Source organism: Schistocerca piceifrons, chromosome 6, assembly GCF_021461385.2.
Source record: "Schistocerca piceifrons isolate TAMUIC-IGC-003096 chromosome 6, iqSchPice1.1, whole genome shotgun sequence".
In the NCBI taxonomy this organism is placed as follows: Eukaryota; Metazoa; Arthropoda; class Insecta; order Orthoptera; family Acrididae; genus Schistocerca; species Schistocerca piceifrons.
The window spans coordinates 224,829,942-224,852,459 of record NC_060143.1 but is presented as its reverse complement, the minus strand read 5'-3'; the positions used below and the strand labels follow the sequence as shown (position 1 = coordinate 224,852,459).

Here is a 22,518-nt window from a genome sequence, read left to right as displayed (position 1 = left end):
TGTAAATTTTAAGTTGACAAACCAGAATAACTCGAAAAACTCGAAAAATAAGCTACACACGAAAAAATGTGTAGAATCCACAGTTGATTATTTTCGAGGGGGACATCCACTGGTGCTAAAATTAGCCCGCCACCTCAGCCCCATGAGGGGGTGGCGTGAGGCTAGTTTAACATTTCAAACGAGAACCCACATTTTTTATTGCAGAATCATTCTACATAAAAAACTACGTACATTTTGTTTTAAACTTTTGTTTTGATTCTTGGTTGTTGGCGCTGTAATTCAAGAAAGTCCATGTTCTCATGTCTGCGTTCAAAATGGTTACGGATGGATAAAAATTACTTATTTACTTTGTAAATTCTCATTCCCTAAAATTAAAACTCTCCCTCTCTCCCTGTAGGGTGGGGTTTGAGAGAGAGGAATTAGAGTTTTACAAACAAAACTTATCCGAATCTGCGGAAAAAATTAATATTTGGTTCAACATTTGTAAAACTCTAATTCCTCTCTCTCACGCCCCACCCTATGGGGAGAGAGGGAGAGTTTAAATTTTAGCGAATCAAATTTTACAAAATAAATATTTTTTATCCATCCGTAACGATTTTCCACGCAAAAATGAAATCATGGATTTTTTTGAATTACAGCGCCAACTACCAAGAATCAAAACAAATGCTTAAGACAAAATGTACCTAGATTTTTACGTTGAATGTGATTCTGCAATAAAAAATGGAGGTTCCCATTTTAAATTTTAAAGTTGTCTCCCGCCCCACCCCCAGGGGTCTGTGGTGGCAGGCTAATTTTAGCAACAGCCGATGTCCCCCTCGAAAATAATCAGCTTTGGATTCTATACATTTTGTCGTGTGTAACTTATTTTCGAGTTATTCTGGTTTGTCAACTTAAAATTTACACCCTGTATATGCCTCCTCCAAGCTCTAACTTCTCTCGTCTTGTCTCTGATGTCCTTGCGTTAACTGTATGTTGGTGGCAATAGGATATCTCAGCAGTCAACCACAAATTCCGATTCTCTGAATGTGCTCAATAGTGTTAAGCGGAAAGAACGTCGTCTTCCCTCCAGGAATTCCCATTTGAGTTCACGATGCATTTCGGTAATACTCGCATGTTGATAGATCCTAAGGGTAAAAGATCTAGCAACTCGTTTCTGAACTGCCTAGATATCTTCCCTTAATTCGACGTGGTTGGGATCCAAAACTCCGATCGGTTCTCAAGAATGAATCGCACTAATATTCTACGAGCTATCTCCTTTATAGACGAGCTACACTTTCACTAAAATTCTCGCAATAAACTAAAGTTGACCATACTTCTTCCCTCCTACCGTCCTTTCGTACTCGTTCCGTTTCATACCGGGACATTTAGATGTTTAATAGTCGTGACTGTGTCTATCAGAACACCACTAATTCTGTATTCGAACACTACAGTATAATTTTTCCTACCCGTAATTATTAGGTTCTATTGCTAAAAAAATTTAGTAGCCGCTCATATACGTGGGGAATTTTTTCCGTTTAGTCGTACTTTGGTAAACAGTCTACAGTACACTACTAAGTCCAACGCCTTGATGGGATCAACGAATATAGAAAATACCTGTTGTCCTTGATCAGTGATTCATAGATGTGACAAGTTACGCATAAACAGACAGGAAGACCTTGGGCTACAAGACTGTATAGCAGTCACAGGAGGTATGTGTACAGAGAGATTTAAAGTGGAACGACACCTTACAATGAATCGCAAGTAGGACGGTGCCAGACTGGTATTCACTAGAAGAATTCTCAGGAAGCGTAAACTGTTCGTAAGGGAGCTAGCTTACAAAACCATCGTCTAGCCAATACTTGAATGTTGCTAGTCAGTTTGGGATCCGTACCAAATGGGACAGATAGAGGAAACAGAGAAGATCAGAAGAAGAAGAGTAGAGCGTTTCGTCACAGCTTTATTTAGTATGCCCGAAAGCGTCACGGAGACGCTCCGCCAAATCCAGTTGCAGAAGCTGTGAGAGAGTCATTGTGCATCACAGTGCAGTTTACTGACCTCACTAGAAGAGTCCACTGATAGGTTTACAGTGTCACATGTTTCAAAAAAATACACTCCTGGAAAAGGAAAAAAGAACACATTGACACCGGTGTGTCAGACCCACCATACTTGCTCCGGACACTGCGAGAGGGCTGTACAAGCAATGATCACACGCACGGCACAGCGGACACACCAGGAACCGCGGTGTTGGCCGTCGAATGGCGCTAGCTGCGCAGCATTTGTGCACCGCCGCCGTCAGTGTCAGCCAGTTTGCCGTGGCATACGGAGCTCCATCGCAGTCTTTAACACTGGTAGCATGCCGCGACAGCGTGGACGTGAACCGTATGTGCAGTTGACGGACTTTGAGCGAGGGCGTATAGTGGGCATGCGGGAGGCCGGGTGGACGTACCGCCGAATTGCTCAACACGTGGGGCGTGAGGGCTCCACAGTACATCGATGTTGTCGCCAGTGGTCGGCGGAAGGTGCACGTGCCCGTCGACCTGGGACCGGACCGCAGCGACGCACGGATGCACGCCAAGACCGTAGGATCCTACGCAGTGCCGTAGGGCACTGCACCGCCACTTCCCAGCAAATTAGGGACACTGTTGCTCCTGGGGTATCGGCGAGGACCATTCGCAACCGTCTCCATGAAGCTGGGCTACGGTCCCGCACACCGTTAGGCCGTCTTCCGCTCACGCCCCAACTTCGTGCAGCCCGTCTCCAGTGGTGTCGCGACAGGCGTGAATGGAGGGACGAATGGAGACGTGTCGTCTTCAGCGATGAGAGTCGCTTCTGCCTTGGTGCCAATGATGGTCGTATGCGTGTTTGGCGCCGTGCAGGTGAGCGCCACAATCAGGACTGCATACGACCGAGGCACACAGGGCCAACACCCGGCATCATGGTGTGGGGAGCGATCTCCTACACTGGCCATACACCACTGGTGATCGTCGAGGGGACACTGAATAGCGCACGGTACATCCAAACCGTCATCGAACCCATCGTTTTACCATTCCTAGACCGGCAAGGGAACTTGCTGTTCCAACAGGACAATGCACGTCCGCATGTATCCCGTGCCACCCAACGTGCTCTAGAAGGTGTAAGTCAACTACCCTGGCCAGCAAGATCTCCGGATCTGTCCCCCATTGAGCATGTTTGGGACTGGATGAAGCGTCGTCTCACGCGGTCTGCACGTCCAGCACGAACGCTGGTCCAACTGAGGCGCCAGGTGGAAATGGCATGGCAAGCCGTTCCACAGGACTACATCCAGCATCTCTACGATCGTCTCCATGGGAGAATAGCAGCCTGCATTGCTGCGAAAGGTGGATATACACTGTACTAGTGCCGACATTGTGCATGCTCTGTTGCCTGTGTCTATGTGCCTGTGGTTCTGTCAGTGTGATCATGTGATGTATCTGACCCCAGGAATGTGTCAATAAAGTTTCACCTTCCTGGGACAATGAATTCACGGTGTTCTTATTTCAATTTCCAGGAGTGTAGGTGTCAGCCTCACTCACGCGGTTTAAGTGCGTGAGATAAGGTTCGTGTCCTGTTAGGAAATGTACCATACCGCGGCTGCGATCGATATGTTTCATTCTTAAAAATGGTTCAAATGGCTCTAAGCATCACGGGACTTAACATCAGAGGTCATCAGTCCCCTAGACTTAGAACTACTTAAACCTAACCAACCTAAGGACATCACACACATCCGAGGCAGGATTCGAATCTGCGACCGTAGCAGCAGTGCGGTTCCGGACTGATGCGCCTAGAACCGCTCGGCCACAGCGGTCGGCGTTTCATTCTCGACCGCTCCTCTATATCAGGGAGGAAGTCGTGCAGTCAACGTCCCTTATTCAACGTCCCTTATCACTTACATCCCACTTGCCTTGCCATGTGTCCAAACGCCATATTTTAAGGTGACGCATCGTCTGTGTCGGCCCACTAGTTATTGTGTCTACCCTATCTAGTCTCCCCGTCTTCAACCAGTACCTTGCAGCTCTGTATTTGATCGTGATTGCTATGGGGCGTATTCCGAGCACCACAGACTGTGCATCCACTGAGGTCGCGCGGAACGCTCCAGATAGCCTAAGTAGGAATAACCCGTAGGCAGGCCAGTGGCAGATCCAGGAGCCTGGAGAGTAAAAGACCTCCCGAGAAGAAGAAGGAGACGTTGCGAATATAGCGCCGACGATACGACGGCGCCTGGAGAAGACGGAAGATGAGGCCGGCACCAGCCCAGCAACAGACAGACGGCATCTGGGGACAAGGAGGACATCCCAGAAGGCGACCGTGGCCGGCGTAGCCTCAGTAGCAGCGGACACACGGCGCCTGGGGCCAGAGAGGGCGTCCTACGAGTAGGCCAGGTACGGTGCAGTAGGAACGGACGGACGGCAGCGAGAGGACGTGGACAACGGCGCGAGGGCAACTGGAGCCACGGTGGGCAGAGAGGGATTGCAGACGGCACACAGAGGCAGTCCATCGGCATCGGCTGCTGCCGACAGCGGCGCCAGGTCGCAGACAAGTGTGAGAGACGCAGCCAGCAACAGCGGCAGCCTCAGAGGGCGGCACGGGATTGAAGACGACGCAGAGGTGGTGCAGTATTACCGGTGGCGACAAACAGGGGCGCGGGTAACATACGGTGTGAGGACAGCCAGCGGCGGCAGCAGCTCAGATAGAGGCCTGAGGCTGAAGACGGCTGCGTGAGACAGCGGAAGGCAGACCGGCATCGGCGACCGAGGGGGCGACGAGCGGCGGCGCAAGGCAACGCTTCGCAGCAGAAGCCTCACCAAAGCAACTGCTGATACCCAGGTAACAGGTTCAGGGAAGGAAACGATCAAACATCGACACGTGGAAGGGAGACACATTAGATAGTTCGTCGTTTTCACCAAATTAACATTTATTTAAGAAAAACATACTGATCAATTTAATTCTAGATTAATAACAACATGAAAACTATCAGAAATGTAGTAACATATAAGATGACAAACTACTGAAATATAGCAATGTAAGCAAAATCAAGCAATATTCAATAAACAAAAAGCATCTGAGTTTATGAACAGTAAGAATGAAATTTAAATCGTAATTTACAAAGTTCATGAGTTAATTCCCCTCAACCTACGCAGCCTGAAACCCTGGTGACAGTCGCTCAACCCAAGTATAGCTCCAAGGAACTTGAAAACTACTCAACGTAGACCTCGGACGTTGAGCAGGATGCCGCCAAGGTAGCGGCCCAGAAGTCACGGCTGCAAACACCAAAGCAGACTAACTTGTTTCGCAATCAACTGTGAATATAAATCACAGGCGAGGCAGAACCCTCAAACAATAACGGAATATACACTCACAAATGATGAGACTCGCCTTAGCAAAATAAATACAACTCGTAATCTTACATAAAACAAATAGTTAAATCCAGACTTAAATAAGCCTTCACAAGGCTTTTCTATCAGGTCAGGGGAAACTCGCTGAGATTGGCACAGATAATTAGAATGGATTTTATCGTACACAATAAATACATACGCCTCTGTCTAGGTAAGATGATAAGCGAGTACATCTAACATACAAGGCATAGGTACAAACAAATCAGTTGCAATTAAACTCGTAAGCAAGGAAGGATATTTCACTCAGTAGTAGCCCTATGTAATTCAGTTATGACTAAAATACATACAAATTGATAGCCAGTACCAGATGCAGTACCACGACCGGGAACAGTGCCATTCACCGCTGTTGCCACTTTAATTCATAAGATCGCACCCCAAGCGAAGACACACACGCGGTTTACCAATTAACAGAATCACGTGGATTCAGAAAGCACGCACTAACAATCACTGGCCACTCTCTAGCCACCTCACATTTCTTTTCAAATAACACAAGGAGGCCTGCGTCACCAGAACTCCAGAGCACGAACTGAGTCACTTTCTTCAGCGGCTGCCAAACTTTCGACAAGTTACTCGGCGATCCGTCTGGGTACACCCGATGTCAAACCCACATCGGCCCACCCAAACCTCGCTGCCAGACACTGCTGCTCCAGCCCCACTCCTTCCGTCACGTGTCGTTCACAACTCGCACCTCCACGCCGAGCCTCCACACCTCAACGACGAAAACCAAAGATAAGTCACAAGGTAGGTGACTATCGATACCGGTGCCAGAGGTAGTTAGGCCAGCAAAGCGAGCCGCCACTGCTCAACGGCAGCGGTGAGAACTCAAACGGTGAGTTGAAAGACTAGCTGACATATCACGAGACGGAGCTAGTGTTTGCGGTGCAGGCTGTGATGCGTCTTAATCACAAAGGGGCCAGTTTCTCAGATGTGCCAAAGTTAATGACTCAAACGTTTGATGGCACTAAGAACACTTTAAACGAGTTCCTTGACAAATTTGATCTAGCTTTTCAACTTATAGACCAAGAGCAGCATGATACTCTTCTAAATTTGTTAAAACTAAAATAGTGGGCCCAGCACGTAACGAGCAATGTATTAGCCAGAGATCTAAGCACCCTTCGTGAGTGTGCGTGCTATATTAGTATAAAACTATGCTGGTAAATGGGTACTGAACTCCTACACACATCAGCTGTTTGCAAATCGGCAAGAGAGGGGCGAAAGTATAGCCCAGTGGGGCTCAAGGTTGGATAACATGCCGCACCATTTCAGAGAAGCAATCAGAGTCATCATGCTAGAATCGAAGCTAGAAGGCAGCCGTGGTCTCGTCTGAAAATTGAGAGTGTTTATCCAAGGGATTTACGATGACAGGATGAAGACAACAGCGCGTGCGCGAGGTGAGCAGCTAACGTTAGCACAGCCTGTAGAGACAGCTTTGCCAGAGGAGAGTGCCATCCCGCGGCCCGAGAACAGATGATCACCACAGTTGGTGATGCGGTGCTCCAGACCGAGAAGAAAGCCAGCAAGTGCTTCACGTGTGGGAATCCAGGCCATATGGCATGAGAGTGTCGTGCAGATAAACGAATAAGAAAGATGTATCAACAAAGGACAGGGAAACGGATCAGTCACGAGTAGTTAAGTGCCCACTTTGTAATTCGCCAAGTCATAGAGACCTATGTGTGCATCTGAAGTCTGTAATGAATTTTTAAATCTACACAGAATGATTACTGCGCGAGAGACTGCCCAGAAAATGTTTACCATGCACAAAATCTACATAGGAGATGTAAAAGCCAGGAAAACTAAGTAATGGCATAAGAAAGCAGTCGCCTTATGCCTTACCTGGAAACATATTAACAATCGATGTGACAGTAAAAATGAGTTTATACAATTGGAATCTCAGGACGGCACTCTAATTGCCTGAGATTTATACTGGTGCACAGATAAGCGTAGTTAGGAGAAGTAGTTTGACGAACAGTGGATGGTATAATCCAGCCGAACGTATTAGGATTCGGGGAATAGCTAATACTGTTGCAAGGACAGAGGGAAATGTAACTCTCGAATTACGAAAGAGGAACGGAATGCAAATGAGGCATCGTTTCCAAGTAGTTGGGGAAGATGTGGAAAATTGGAAATTTCTGGTAAGTTCATATGGGACCAAACTGCTGAGGTCATCGGTTCCCAGGCTTACATACTACTTAATCTTACTGAAACTAACCCACGCATAGGACAACACACCCACTCACACACACACTCATGCCCAAGGGAGGACCCAAACCTCCGATGGGGGAGCGGTGCAAACAGTGGCAAGGTGCCCCAGACCACGCGGCTACCCCGCACTTCAGGGAAGAAGTGGATCTTCCATTTGACGCGATGCTGGGCCGAGACTTTTTCAGAGCACGTGGAGTCCACCGGAAGCCTGTGGATCCTCGGGGAACGAATTATAATGAAAACGAAGCAAGAGTGTGAGCTCTACCCGGTGCAGATTGGTACTAGAAGACAGAAACTTTGGTGCGGCTGTGCAGATACAAGAAAGAGAAGGCTCTGTAAGAGAAACCTCAGATGCTGAGCGGAAGGCGTGGAAGGGAAAGAAGACGGAGAGACAGGGTGATCTCCGCATAGTACATTTCGAGAGATGCTTAAGTGCAAAGAGAGAAACATGTGGAAAGGCGGGATCGAATAGTGGCAGAAACTCAGTAATCTCCGAACGCCACAGAGACAGGCAAAGGTAATGCCGGAAAGAATCAAAAAGATAGCAAACAAATTATTTCAGTATTAAAAATAGGACCTCAGGAGGAACGGGTGTATCGAAGAAAAAGAGAGGTGATTGCAATGAGAGAGGCTATCATTCCGAATATTTCCGAAACAGGAAATCACCAAAGGCGTGTATTATCCTGAGGTATTAGTAAAAGTATAATCAGGGGAATGCCTAACGAGTGTCCTGAACATTACAGACGAGAGTGTATCAGTAGACTGTCGACGGGTGGTAACAGAAGCAGTTTCGGAGCGGAAATTCTTGCGGCAATCGTTCAGTGTGAAGCGTGTCAGTAAAAACAAACCGCAGCTGAAATCAGGAATAAATGTGATAAAGGAGAATTTTCGCACTTAGAAAAGTTAAAGTACTTCTCGAATTTCGACTTACCAAGTCTTATTAAATAAACTATCGAGAAAAGACGCCTTTCAGTATGTCCTATGGGCAGTACGAGTACAAACGAACGCCCAAGGGTCTTAAAACAGCTCCTAGTACATTTCAGAAGTTAATGAACTCCGTCTTGACAGGGCTACAGGGTGAAAAATTTTTCATCTATTTGGCTCCTCCTTAGAGAAACATAATGTGCGGCTGACGGAGGTATTCGAAAGGTTTAGACTCCACAATTTAAAACTAAAAGTGGGCAAGTGTGAGTTTTTGCGAAACTAAGTGTGCTATTTGGGTCATATTTTATCGTCCCAGCGTTTGAGGCCAGATCCACACAAGGTGGAGATGATAAAGGTGTGCCCACAGCCCAAAATGACGAAGCAATTAAAGGCGTATTTAGGCCTTGTGGGATACTACCGGCGTTTTGTAAGAAACTTCGGCAAAATCGCGAAGCGCTTAATTATTTATTAAAGAAATTTGCCCAAAGTAATGGAGCTATGCTAGACACCTCTGGATAATATATCAATAATTATACAAAGACCATAATGCGTAATTAGTATAAATAGTCCTGAAACAAGTGCACTGTTCTCTTCTTGTTTTTGCTCTGCTCTTTTTCTCTTTTCTATTTGTCTCCCTCAGTTACCTTGACTCATGTTACGCAACTGATTCTGCGGATCCGATGAAATGGTCATAGTAGATCTTCCTTAAGCTGTTACTTAATTATTTGCTGTTGGAACTGTTATTAGATGTCAGCGTACCAAGTGCGTGTGTTTGATTATAGTGCGTTTCATATAGAGGACCTTTTGTTTCAAATATTAGGCTGTGTGGAATAGTGTAAGTTGACTTTTATTTGTTTAAAATATACTGTTGAAGTTCAAACATAACTGACATATAAACCTGTCCTTCCCTTACAGATTCATGATTTTGTGTGTTTTCTTAAACACGGAAGTACTCCTTTTGTTTCAAAATGGTTCAAATGGCTCTGAGCACTATAGGACTTAACTGCTGAGGTCATCAGTCCCCTAGAACTCAGAACTACTTAAACCTAACTAACCTAAGGACATCACACACATCCATGCCCGAGGCAGGATTCGAACCTGCGACCGAAGCAGTCGCGCGGTTCCGGACTGCGCGCCTTTTGTTTATTGTAGTTTGTGCAGTAGAGTTTTGTTTGTGAAATACTATAGAACCTACAAACATTTCAATATTACGAACTTCGGTTATCAGTTTAACACTAAAAAAAAAAATGTTCAAATGTGTGTGAAATCTTATGGGACTTAACTGCTAAGGTCATCAGTCCCTAAGCTTACACACTACTTAACCTAAATTATCCTAAGGACAAACACACACACCCATGCCCGAGGGACTCGAACCTCCGCCGGGACCAGCCGCACAGTCCATGACTGCAGCGCCTGAGACCGCTCGGCTAATCCCGCGCGGCTGTTTAATACTAATTTCCGCAAGGAAACATGTTTCAGTTCACAGTCAGTAACAAAATATGTTTCACTTCACAGTCAGTAACAAATTTTACTAAAATATTTGCTCTCCAAGCCAAATCTGTGAGCCGTAGCTACTTTCAGAAAAAATTGAGTTAACTTTCGTAAAAGTTCAGAATTAAGTTAGTCATTTAACGGAAGAGGCTCCAGTTCCTTTTTAACATTGCCACCATTGCTTTCCATTTTAATAAAAAAATAGTTCACAACCCAGAATTGCTTTTCATATTAATTCCAGGTGAAATAATTAAATCCTAATTAATGGGCTGTGACGCTAAAATACTGCTGAGGTGTCGAGCAACAAAACGCTTTTCAGCATTTGAAAGAGAAGCTGATCAGTCCGCCTATTCTTTAGTGCCTGGATTTTGGAACTAAAAACTAAATTAAACTCCCCCTTAACAGGCCATAAGGCCCAAAGGCACCTATCGGCCGCCGTGTCATCCTCAGCCCACAGGCGTCACTGGATGCGGATAGGGAGGGGCATGTGGTCAGCACACCGCTCTCCCGGCCGTATGTCAGTTTCCGAGACCGGAGCCGCTACTTCTCAATCAAGCAGCTCCTCAGTTTGCCTTACAAGGGCTGAGTGCATCCCGCTTGCCAACAGCGCTCGGCAGACCGGATGGTCACCCATCCAAGTGCTAGCCCAGCCCCACAGCTCTTAACTTCGGTGATCTGACAGGAACCGGTGTTACCACTGTGGCAAGGCCGTTGGAGTAGATTTTAGAAAGGACTTCATAATTACAACGGATGCTACCAGTCAATCATTGGAGTGGTTTTAAGTCATGGAAAAATCGGAAGGGACTTACTTGTCGATTACACCTCGAAGACGTTGGACAAGGCAGAATGAGTGTACAGTACGTTATTGAGGGGGATATGTTGGCCATTCGTTGGGCAGTGAAATATTTTAGAGCGTGTGTATATGAAAGGAAGTTCCTGATATGCACTGACCATAAACACCTGACGTGAGCGGGTAGTATATAAGATCTGTCATCCAGATTGATGAAATTTAGGTTAAAGCTGGAGGAATATGACTGTCAGATGCTGTACTAGAGTGCCAAACGGAATCAAGACGCCGACGCACTTTCGCGAGTGGGAGACAGATCAGGACGGCTTGTGCGCTACAGGAAGGTGACCTGTAGCCTAGGTCAAGTCACGGCGGAAACGGAACCCGCGGCGCGGGTCGGGGAACCACCGGAATGCTACGACAGAGGGGCTGTTGGCGGACGCGAGCAGGTCATAGGTGGGGCCGACAAGGATGCAGGTCACAAGAAAACAGTTGATCCGTGAACAGTGATAGATACTATTCAGGAATGTGGGAAGTGCCTCAAGGATATAACAGGAAACAAGAGACAGCTGAGTCGGGAATGACAGAATAAATATGTGCGACTGAAAACGCCGCTGTATTAAAACAGTTTCATGATCATCCCACTGCAGGACATCAGGGCAAAGCGAGAACCTATGAGCAATTAAAGAAGGACTGAGTATGAAGCGGTAGGAACAAAGATACAGAAGAATTTATCCGCAAATGCCAAAGAGGTCAAAAGAGTAAGATCACCAGGTAGCACATAAAGGTATCTCCAGAGCTTGCGAAGATATCTGAGCACGTTTTCGAAAGCCGTGATGTAGACATAGTAGATTCATTAAAGCAGACAGACAAAGGGAACAAGAATAGCCTTACTTTCAGGATGCGCTGATGAAGTTTATGGTAGTTGAACCAATTGAAAGGCAAAATACTGACACAGTGGCGAGAGTGTTAGTTGAGAACTTTATACTGAGGTGCGGAATACCGTCGGTATTGTTAAGTGAGGTGGAACGTAATTTTATGAGTGATTCTATGAAAAGTGTATGTAAACTACTGCGTATCAAGAAGATACAGGAAACTAGCTACGGCCCTCAAGCATTCGCAGGTTAGAGAGGTCGCAGCAACATTAACGGACATGCTGGCTTCTGTCTAGGGTTCATCGACCGACGTTCATTTGATGATTTTTCTGACGTTTCGCCTGCACGAGTGGCTGGCATTCTCAAAGATTCACCCTCTACTGCTGGTAATGGACTGGAGCAGACTATATGAAGGGCTTATTTCAATAGTGGTACAAGTCCATTACATCCATTTTTCTGCCTATAATGCTTCTGCAGTTAATGGTCCAAACAAACAGATGGAAAGGTTCATCCCTAGCAAGAAGCCATATGCTTGAATATTTCTGGTATCTCAACTGCAGATTTTTCAGCGCTCATTTACGACTCACAATGAACAAAAATGGACTTGTACCACCACTGAAATAAGCCCTTCATATGTAGACTACCTGGCGCGCCAACGTCCAAGGGCTTCTACGCGGTCATTACTGGTTCGCTTCCCTTACTACCTGCGACGGTCGTTTGCTGCAGGACGGCAGCAAGGATCTGTTTACCCTGAGGCTTCCTCCTTTGTAGTTGAAGCTATTCTGGTGTTTAGGTATTTCTATAGCTTCTCTGAACAAGAGGGTGTGATAGAACTTCACTACAGCCAGAAGTTCCGCGTCGCCGACACGCTTGTTTCAGAGAAGCTATAAAATACAAAAACACGAGAATAGCTTCAACAAGAAAGAAGAAAGCATCAGGGTGAACGGATCCTGGCTGCCCGTCCTGCAGCTGACTGTTGCAGCCAGCAAGAGAACCGCACCGGAAATGACCGCGGGTAAGCCCTTGGACGTTGGCGCGCCAGGTACATATAGTCTGCTCCAGTCGACTACCAGCAGTGGAGGGTGAATATTTGACAATGCCAGCCGCCCGTGCTGACGAAAGGTCAGAAAAATCATCAGATGAACGTCGGCAGAAGAACCTGAGACAGAAGCCAACAGGCAGTTTGTCAACAAGTGATCACGAAAACCTCAGCAATTTTGTATTAACGGAAATGCTGCTACACTGTGTAAACAGAGCGCAAACAAGTTTATGCAGTTGGGTTCCATTCGCGGTATAGTGCGACAGGTTATACGCTGCATGAATTATTCTTTGGAAGAACATCTTACATTCCAGGTATACTACAGAAAGATTCACCTGGAGTGAGGTACAATTTTGATGACCATGTGGCAGAGCTAAAGGAGCACCTACAAAAAATGCACCGACGTATAAGAACACAGAATGCGGGATATAGGATACAAAATAAGGAATATTATGATAGGTCTCAAAAGCGAAAGCTGCTGTTTGATGAGAGCGTACGACGGGACAGATCACTTAAAGAAGACACACAAAGGCGAGGCCTATACACTACGGTACGAACAGATGGGCCTAATGTTGTAACCAGTCTGAAAAGAAATAAATATCTCACAATTCATGCGAACAGACTAAAGGAATTTTTCTAATTCCAGATTTCGGTTTCATACTGCTTCGTCGGTGTTATCCTACTCCTCATTGGGGTTGAGAAGACCAGACAAGAACCCTACACGCAAGTAACGAAGTTTCAGTCTTCACCGGCACTGTGTTATGACAATACGGGTCGAGTGAAAATTTACAGTGTAACTTGGAAAACTGTGAGTTATTTTAATTTCATGGAACTGAGAGAGAAATCTGAGTGTACTGTCGCATGGCGAGCAAACTGATATTGTAAAGACAGGTTGGCATCACTGAAAATGAGTGCAACAGAGTGCAACAGTGGCGAATTGGCGCTAAAATGGAACGTATGAAAAATAAAACAGGCACTTCATCTGACAGGGCAATTAAGCCGGCACGTAGCAGAATTTGAGAACAGCAAATAAAAATTGTTACACCGACCCGTAGTTTTTACCGCCGTTAACGAACAGCCGATACAACTGAAGAGCATTTTCAGTGAATTAAAATGGGAATACGAAATGTATTACGAATATCAGCGATTGTCAACGCTCAGAAAGTGATTCTGGAGCCGCAACTGATAAGTTCAGATCGTAAAGTATCTAGAACTAACAAAAGATGACATCCAGCACAAGTGGTTCCCTGTCGATCTGAAAGCACACGGAGGATACTAATTAATCATAACCGTTGATCTGGATGTTTTGTTTGCTGAAAACATCTTAAGTTAGGTGTTAACCGCCCCACTAGTAGAGAATGTTGTGTATAACCTCTACAAAATACTACCATTACCTTCAGAAGTGGACGGAACGAGAAATTTATTTACGCATATTGCCCCAGAGAAAGAGCTACTGCTAACTAATGACGCCAAACTTCAGTATGTGAAGTTAAATAACGAGCAGTTACATTGTAAGACGGTAGATTAGAGCTTCGGATTATGCAGACTCGTATTTATACGTTTGTTCACATATGACCATGAGAAGTCTGAGGCTAAGATGCTGCAACCAGTAGGATAAGTTCTGCTTGACTGCGTGCAGAACAAAATGGTGTTAAATGGAAGTCTGTGGACATCATTAAGTATTAAGACGAAGGCATTACCGACATCTGCAATGACGGATGTCCCACAGATATCATGCTCCGAGGCGCAGGGAAGTTAAAATCTTTTAGGTAAACGTGAGTATACGACTCAGATGGCGATACAGTCTGAACATATGACATGGGCAGATGTCCTCAGTTGTGACATTGTGCCGAAGTTAAGCATGAAAATAGACTGCTGCATAGTGAATAATGAGAGGAAGAATATAAATGAACTCAATCTGGAACTGCCAATGAAATCTACAATTAGGCAGTTAGATAACCCAATTGTTGCAGGACAAACTGGATGGGCTACAATGTGTGACTGAATACCAGGAGAGAAGTGCCTTCAGCAGCTTCTCATTAAGTCATTTCTCTTTCTGAGTTTTCATGGGCTCTGGTGTTGTTATTTTTTTAGTAACATTACGTTGTGTATGCAGATATTGTAAATGTTGCTGAGACTGTTTTAATTTGTGTGTAAAACAATGGATAAAGAGTGTTGTAGAAAAATATGTGGTAAAAATATTATCGTAAATCAATGCCCAGAGAGAGATATAGTCAGGTACCGCCGTAAGAAAAGCATGTCGAGAGACAGTGCAGAGGTTATGTTTGACAAATTTCCAGTGCCTGCTGGACACATTAGAATAGAAGTTAGAAGTGGTGTTTATCAAAGGGTTAATACAAAAACGGACAAACGCTGAAGAATGATAACACTGGTAGAAACTGTGAAAATACTAGTATGAAGTGTTTTCTCTTTCACTTATTGAAACTGTAATTATGTTATGAAATGTACATAGATGTATCCATTGTAATTCATTGTAAAGTTGATGAAATGTCTTATACTGTAAAATAAAATTTATCTTATTCCAGGTGCTAGAATGTGTAACGATAATACTGAGAGTGAAATGTCAAAATGTGAATGTTTCTCTTAACAGGAAAAGTTTGAGATATATGTATTTCTGTTGTAGACAGTTATAAAGCAATTATGTGTGTCTTTTGAACATTACTGTGAAGCAAATGTGTATGTTTCCCGGTTAATGGGATAAATATTGTGAGAAACCTTGCATAAAAATTTGCTGTTGCTGAGGACAGCGCCTACAGATTTTTCCCTAAGGAGGCGAGGTATCGAATATTTTCAAAATCCAACGCCTGAAAGTCAACAGACCAGCAGCCAGAATGCATTACTTATCTAGAAGTACTCGGAGTAAAAAGGGCGTTCGTTTGGGCATTGGCTGGATATGTTATGTAGACTCACGAATTATCGTGTGATCGTGAGCTCACGTGTCGAGCTGAGAGGGTGGCAGTGCGTTGGTGGTGACCGTATATGATCATGCTGGAGACCCCGCGGGGCGGTGTCCAGAAATGCCAACGTGGAAGGGGCCTGATGAGAGAGTTCAGTATAGACAGCGGTCCAAGACGAATGTCTGTGTAGGTGAGGGTCAGCGCCCGGGCTGGTAGTATTCACTCTCGCTCTGCTCGCGCTCATACTTAAACGTGTGCCTTCCTTCATGGGATCTTGCAATCAGGAGTAGTGTACTTTCATTCAAGTCGTTATCCAATTCTGGTTGGCTCTAAGCACTATGGGACTTAATATCGGGGGTCATCAGTCCCCTACACTTAGATCTACTTAAACCTAACTAACCTAAGGACGTCACACACATCCATGCTCGACGCAGGATTCGAACCTGCGACCGTAGCAGCAGCGCGGTTCCGGACTGAAATGCCTAGAACCGCTCGGCCAGTGCGGTCGGCTATCCAATTCTGGATCAGTCGAGTAATTAAAGATTGCAGTTGTTTAAATCTTGCCTTTTTTCGATTAGTTCCCGACCAAATTCCATAACTCTTTCAAATCTCCAGAGAGCCATCTCCATGTTAGCTGATTAGATGGACCTTGTCCACTCTCCAATGTCACTGAGAGTCTAGACTGATTGCTTGACGTGACAAAAGGACTTTTTTTCCACATTTGACCATTCGCAATATGGTTATCTTTTATGATCACCTTTCATGTTCTCTGTCGATACCCGCACCGCGGTGGATAGCTCCCGTCAGACAGTGAAACCTAAACACCATCAGCTGTGACTGGCACTTGCATGAGTGACCTTTACCTTTTATCCAAACATGAACACTTTCATCAGAATTTATCTTACGTCTGTTGCGAACATGCAACGTAAAAGGCAAATTAGACACGTACTAGGACTTTCCAAAATCCTTATTAGCCTGATCCCCAACATGATGGGTTCAAAAAACAATAACATTCATGGTCAGAAAAACTCTCCAGGCCTGGAACATATTATACACCGCTTTGTCCCCTAACAGTTGCTTCAGTAAACCAGCCACTACCATGAAAAAAAGTATCATTAAGATCTAAACTAAATTTACATCCTTGAAAAACTACAGGACCATCAAGAATAGCACAAGAAGCAACAGATTTAACGGGTATTTTATTCTTCTTATCAGCAACGGTAGTAGTCAGCTCTACATTTATCATTAGACTTATGTCTAGTATCTCTTGAATGGCGATGTAGTCTTCTACGAAGAGACTTGTTGGCGTCCAGTGCAGTTGCCTGTGGAGCAGACCATTCCTGAGAAGCGACAGCGCTCGCCTTATATACCCATACGAGACTTACAAAAATTCACTATACCGCTGCTGATAAGAAGAATAAAATACCCGTTAAATCTGTTACTTCTCATGCAATTTTTGATGGTACTGTAGTTTATGTAGGATGTGATTTTAATTTTAGATCTTAACGATACTTTTTCACGGTAATTGTTGGTTTACTGTAGCAATTGTTAGGGGACATAGTGGTGTTAATAATGTTCCTGGTCGTTCATCTACTGGTGTGCACTCAACATCGTGATGCCAGTCGAGGTACTACTTAACGAGAGAGTAGTGTGCGGACTGAAAGTTCCTCCACACCCGCATCCAATGACGCTAATAGACTGAGGATGAAACAGCGATCGGTCGATACCGTTGGCCTTCCGAGGCCTATTCTAACATTTTACAATTGTAGTGCCTATTCTCTCGGAGAATGGTGTCACTAATGTCTAAGTGCCCATTGGAGCGCAAAATAGAAAAATAAGTGATGGTGCACCCGCGTACTTTGCTGCTCTTGTAAGACGGCATTTAATGCGCCAGTATGGTCCAAGATGGAGAAGCCGAGCAGCCTATGTTCCTGCCACTCGAAAATCACCTGTTGGCGGCGTTCTTAAAGGTGAAATGTACACGGTAGAAGAACTTAAGCAGCGAACTTTAAAGCTTTGTCAAGATTTACGAAATTATTGTAGGGTATTTGAAACAATTTGTAACTCTCTTCAGGGAGGAGCGCAATATTACATCCGGCTGTGTGGACTACATGAGAAACACCTCATCTAACACGTACGTGAATGCAGTAAATTGTAATGTTTCGTGCGTACGCGGTACTGTTTTTCTTGTTACCATAGAGTAGATTAAGATGAGGGCTCAATCGAAAATTTCCATTTCTAGTGGGTTTTACTAACTAGGAGAATCTTTCATACCAATGTTATAGAAACCCCGTAACTACACTTTCTAAGTCTTCTAGCAAATGGCTCATTTGACGACCCATTTACTGAAGCGTCTTTGCTTGTATTACCGGGTACCTTCACCCGTGTCAATTTTCACTTTGAACAAGTACGCGAGGGCTGTTGGAAACCCATCCCACTTTTCTTTTTGTTTAAACAAAGAGCCGTATCGAGACGCACGTGCTCTCTATGTTTGAAGGCATACGTAGCATGCGTGACTGATTCTTTTTTCGCTACTGCAGTCGCCAGCTGGCCGTTGAGAAGTGAGCACCTGCAAGCAGTAGTCTGCTGATTTTGTGTTGTGGGCAAAAAGACAGAAATAGTCGAATAACATTATCGCATCAAATTTCGTTTAAGCTCGGCGATTCTCAAGTTGGAACAATCTGCAAAGTTCGACAAGTGTTTGGGGACGGAGAATCGGGTACTACACAGCTAAACTAGTGGTACAACCGCTTCCGAGTTAGTCACTCGTAAATGAAGAGTGAAGCACGTTCACCTAAGCCCTCAAGATCCGCAAATGAGGTTGTTATTGGTCACGAAAGGACCCTGGCGATGCAGAACAGACGAATCACAATCAGAGAACTTGCAGACGAGGTTAAAATTAGAAATGGGTCCATTCATTCTATTTTAACGGAACATTTGGGCCTTATGACGATCTCAGCAAAACTGGTGCCAAAGTTGCCAACAAGTGAACAGAAGCAACTTCGTTCGGAGATCGCACAGGACCTGTTGGATACTGTGAGCAGTAATCCCAAGTTTCTTAACACAATGGTCACTGGTGATGACTCCTGGGTTTATGGGTACGATCGAGAAACAAAGTTCCAGTCATGAAGTATCATCTCCGAGTCACAAAAAAGTGAGGCAGGTACGTCGCAATGTGAAAGTCATGCCAGACCGTCTTTTATGACTCAAGTCGCGTGTTCCGTCACGAATACACGCCAGAAGATACTAATGTCAATAAAGAGTTCTACCAAGAGGTTCTGCGTCACCTTCGTGAAACAGTGAGACGCAAACGGTCGGACTTGTGGACAGTCACCTTCAACACGATGATGTACTCGCTCATCGTTCTCAAATAATTCAGAGTTTTTTGGACAAACACAACACGGCTGTGGTTTTTAAGCCTCCCTATTCACCTGACTTTGTACCCAATTACTTCCAGCTTTTCCCTTAACTGACAAGGTCTCAGAAAGGAACCATTTTTTCAATACAGGGAAGACATCTTACAGCATTTGACTAAGCAGCTGCACACCATACTAAAACAGGCTTCCCAACGATGCTGTCAGTACCGGCATAAGCGTCGAGGGATGTGTGTAGAAACTAAAGGATGCTACTTTGAAGTTGACTAGTGTCAAATAACTGTATTCGAATAAAAATTGACTTTATAAACAAAAGTCAAATACTTTTTAAGCAGCCCTCGTATACTCTGAATAGCAACTTTTGAGATGAATCAAATTTCCACTTTTTTGATAGTTGCTATTATTAAGGAAACTGTATTTAACCAGCTTCTAGTCACGTATCACATTCCTTGTTGATCTTGGTTTTTGTTTCATAATTCTTAAAATTATTTTTCTTTTTCATCATGTTCAATTTATTTTCATTCGGCAGGTTGTCTTTTTTCTTTCTGCTACTAATCATAACAAATCTATTTTTATCACTCTGGGTAATGTAAATTCTGTACTAACTGATCAGTCAGTCATTCGCCACAGTAATGAAAGGCTTCCCTTGTTTATGGCAGAAGGCATTGCTACCCCACTAAATAAAATAATAATATTTACATTTCCGCAGCACAAAAATAAAATATTTTCCTGACATCGTGAAATCTATCTACAATTAAAATTCAAACGAGCACTGAAATATTTATATTCTACGAAAATTAGCAGCTTCTTGATGTCTACATTACCACGTGATTTTATCGCTGATTCATGGTTACCAACAGTCACAATTATTAGCGCTAAAGTCGTATCACAGAGGAGACAAATTAGGCTGCAAATTTTTGTTGAAGCCAGCTGCACATATTCGAGGAGAACACGACAAAAAAATGAGAAACAAGTAAATTATGAACACAGTCTCATGGTGCATAGAAGGTGTAACCTTCACCAGAAGGATACGTGAAAAAAAGTCATCCCCCTAGTATGATATTCTCCATCCGTAGTAAAAAGGTTTTTTGCAGCGCATGCAAATCTGAAATAAATAAACACACACATACACATAAAATTTTCCGTTGCAACATCCCTCTCTCCCTCAATTACGGAAACCGAGTTACACATATTAACTTTAGCGAATTTAATTAGTAGACACGTAAACCCACAATTACATTCGAGATAACAATTAATGAAACGAGATTGTGATTCATGTGGAAAAGTTCATAATTAAAGCTATAATAGTTGGAGATGAAGGAGCAAATTAAAAAACTCTAATGGAAGCAGCAGCCCTGACTAGCGGTATGACCCAGACAACGTACATTCGCTGTTGCTACAATGCTACAGAATATCCCAGAGCGAAATATAAGTTCCTCACGTTTTATTTGATCTCGCAATTGAGTTTGAAAATGGGTTTCAGAGAGTTTCTTGTTAGAACTACGTTGGAAAAACAAAAACAGAACATTGTAAGCTTTGAATTTAAAACGCAAATATCGTTATACAATAATTGTATGTTTAAAGTACTACTACAGCCAGCAAAATATGTGAACTTTTCTTATCATTTCCGGCTAGAGTAAGCAAAGAACGCCGGACCGCAGTGTAGAATAATAACTGCACACTTATGCAGGATTGTCGAAATAAAACTTCGTTACACGTTGGCTGCTTAGCGTACTGACGAGGAATTTCTGAAGTATAACATGGACGGTAAACATTACATGCAAGAAGAGAACAGATTTTGCAGCTGTATGATACAAGGTGGATGGGTAACTAATAACAGCTACTGAATCAAAATGGAGAGGAAAAGAAATTATGGCACACCCATTAAATGAAGTGATAGGTTGGTAGGACACATCTTAAGACATCGAAGGACTGTAAGTTCTGTTTCGGAACGAAAACTTGGGAGGTCGAAGCTTGACTCCAGTGAACATGTTCAAATGGATATAGGTAGCAAATATTATGCAGAGAAAAGGAAGTTTGTCGAGAACTAGCTTGGAGAATAGCACGAAGCCAGTCTTCCAACTGAAGAGCACAACGGCGAAAAGAATGGCGTGTTTTCTGTGAGGACGCATGCCTAGACAGGCTAAATCAGTTATCATACAGTATAAAAGGATAAAAAAACAGTGGTCCAGATGACGCAGTACCGTTTACTTCACAAACCGCCGACAGAACTTAGCAAGTTGATCTGGAAGTTTCGATGGACGTACAATAGACAATGTGTGAGAATATAGTATCAGGTCCTCCAGTTTAGAAAGCGATCTGACGTGATGTGATTCGTGGACATAGTCTACTTTGCGTCAAGGTGCGTGCAACAGCTGGGGGCGATTGGAAATAAGAGTTGTCAAAGCGATAGAGCAAAAGTGTACGTGCAGGGCTGTATGAAGCAAAGGGTGAACGAGCGAGATTCCAGCGCCGTAGACGAACTGAAGTGTATGAACAAAACACATTCGCCGGCCGCGACGGTCGTGCGGTTCTAGGTGCTCCAGTCCGGAGCCGCGCTGCTGCTACGGTCGCACGTTCGAATCCTGCCTCGGGCATGGATGTGAGTGATGTCCTTAGGTTAGTTAGGTTTAACTAGTTCTAAGTTCTAGGGGACTGATGACCACAGCAGTTGGGTCCCATAGTACTCAGAGCCATTTGAACCATTTGAACCAAAACACATTCCACGTTTTTCTACTCATCTTAAGAGGCATGTTCACCTGCGAACAATTTGCTCACGAGTAGAGACCGACAGCTGGTGACTCGTGCTGAACAGCTTAAGACCGGCTCGCAAGCAAAGTTGACACTTGTGAGTAACGTTTTTGCGAAGAGCCCATAAACTGCTCGGCTCGTGAATTTGCACGAACTTTTATAATGAACTGTTTCGACTGTATTATTCCATCTTCAGATAAAAAAAAGCTTGAGCGGCTGATAAACATAACCTGCTTACACTGACGCGCCTATTTATAACTACCAGTGAGTGAAACGAGGAGGAAACTAACAACAGAATGCTTCACGTCGCCAACCACATAAAAGTGTATGTATGACATCATGAGTTCGATCCATTTCATCCTCACCTCTACCCTTAATTTACATAATACGTACGAGTGCGTAAATCTGAGGCAATTAAAAATTGGAACAAATTCTTTCAACAAGACCTTGATGGCCTCATCCTAGACTAAAATTAACCGTCTCTAAACAAATATACCGTTACAGCTGTGCGCTGCATAAATTCAGATCTTAACATTCATTAAAGCTGCGCAACACCATCTCCATAAAATATGTCTAAGTGAATTACATTTAACATATAAAATTTTTGACTCTTCTTGAATAGAGCCAAAGCAATTCGCCTCAGAAAATTGAGCTGCCAAAATAGTTTCGTTACTAGGAGTGTTCTTTAGATCTATATTAAATGTTGTACACATATGATATATATATATATGTATTTCATACCACAGTCGTGAAATGAAACCTTATAA

At 44.0% G+C, this 22,518-nt stretch overlaps 1 pseudogene; it reads right to left on the bottom strand.

Annotated features, from left to right (window-relative positions):
• Positions 1 to 10,605: 10,605 nt before the first annotated feature.
• On the bottom strand, positions 10,606 to 10,723 carry LOC124803896 (annotated as a pseudogene).
• Positions 10,724 to 22,518: the final 11,795 nt, after the last annotated feature.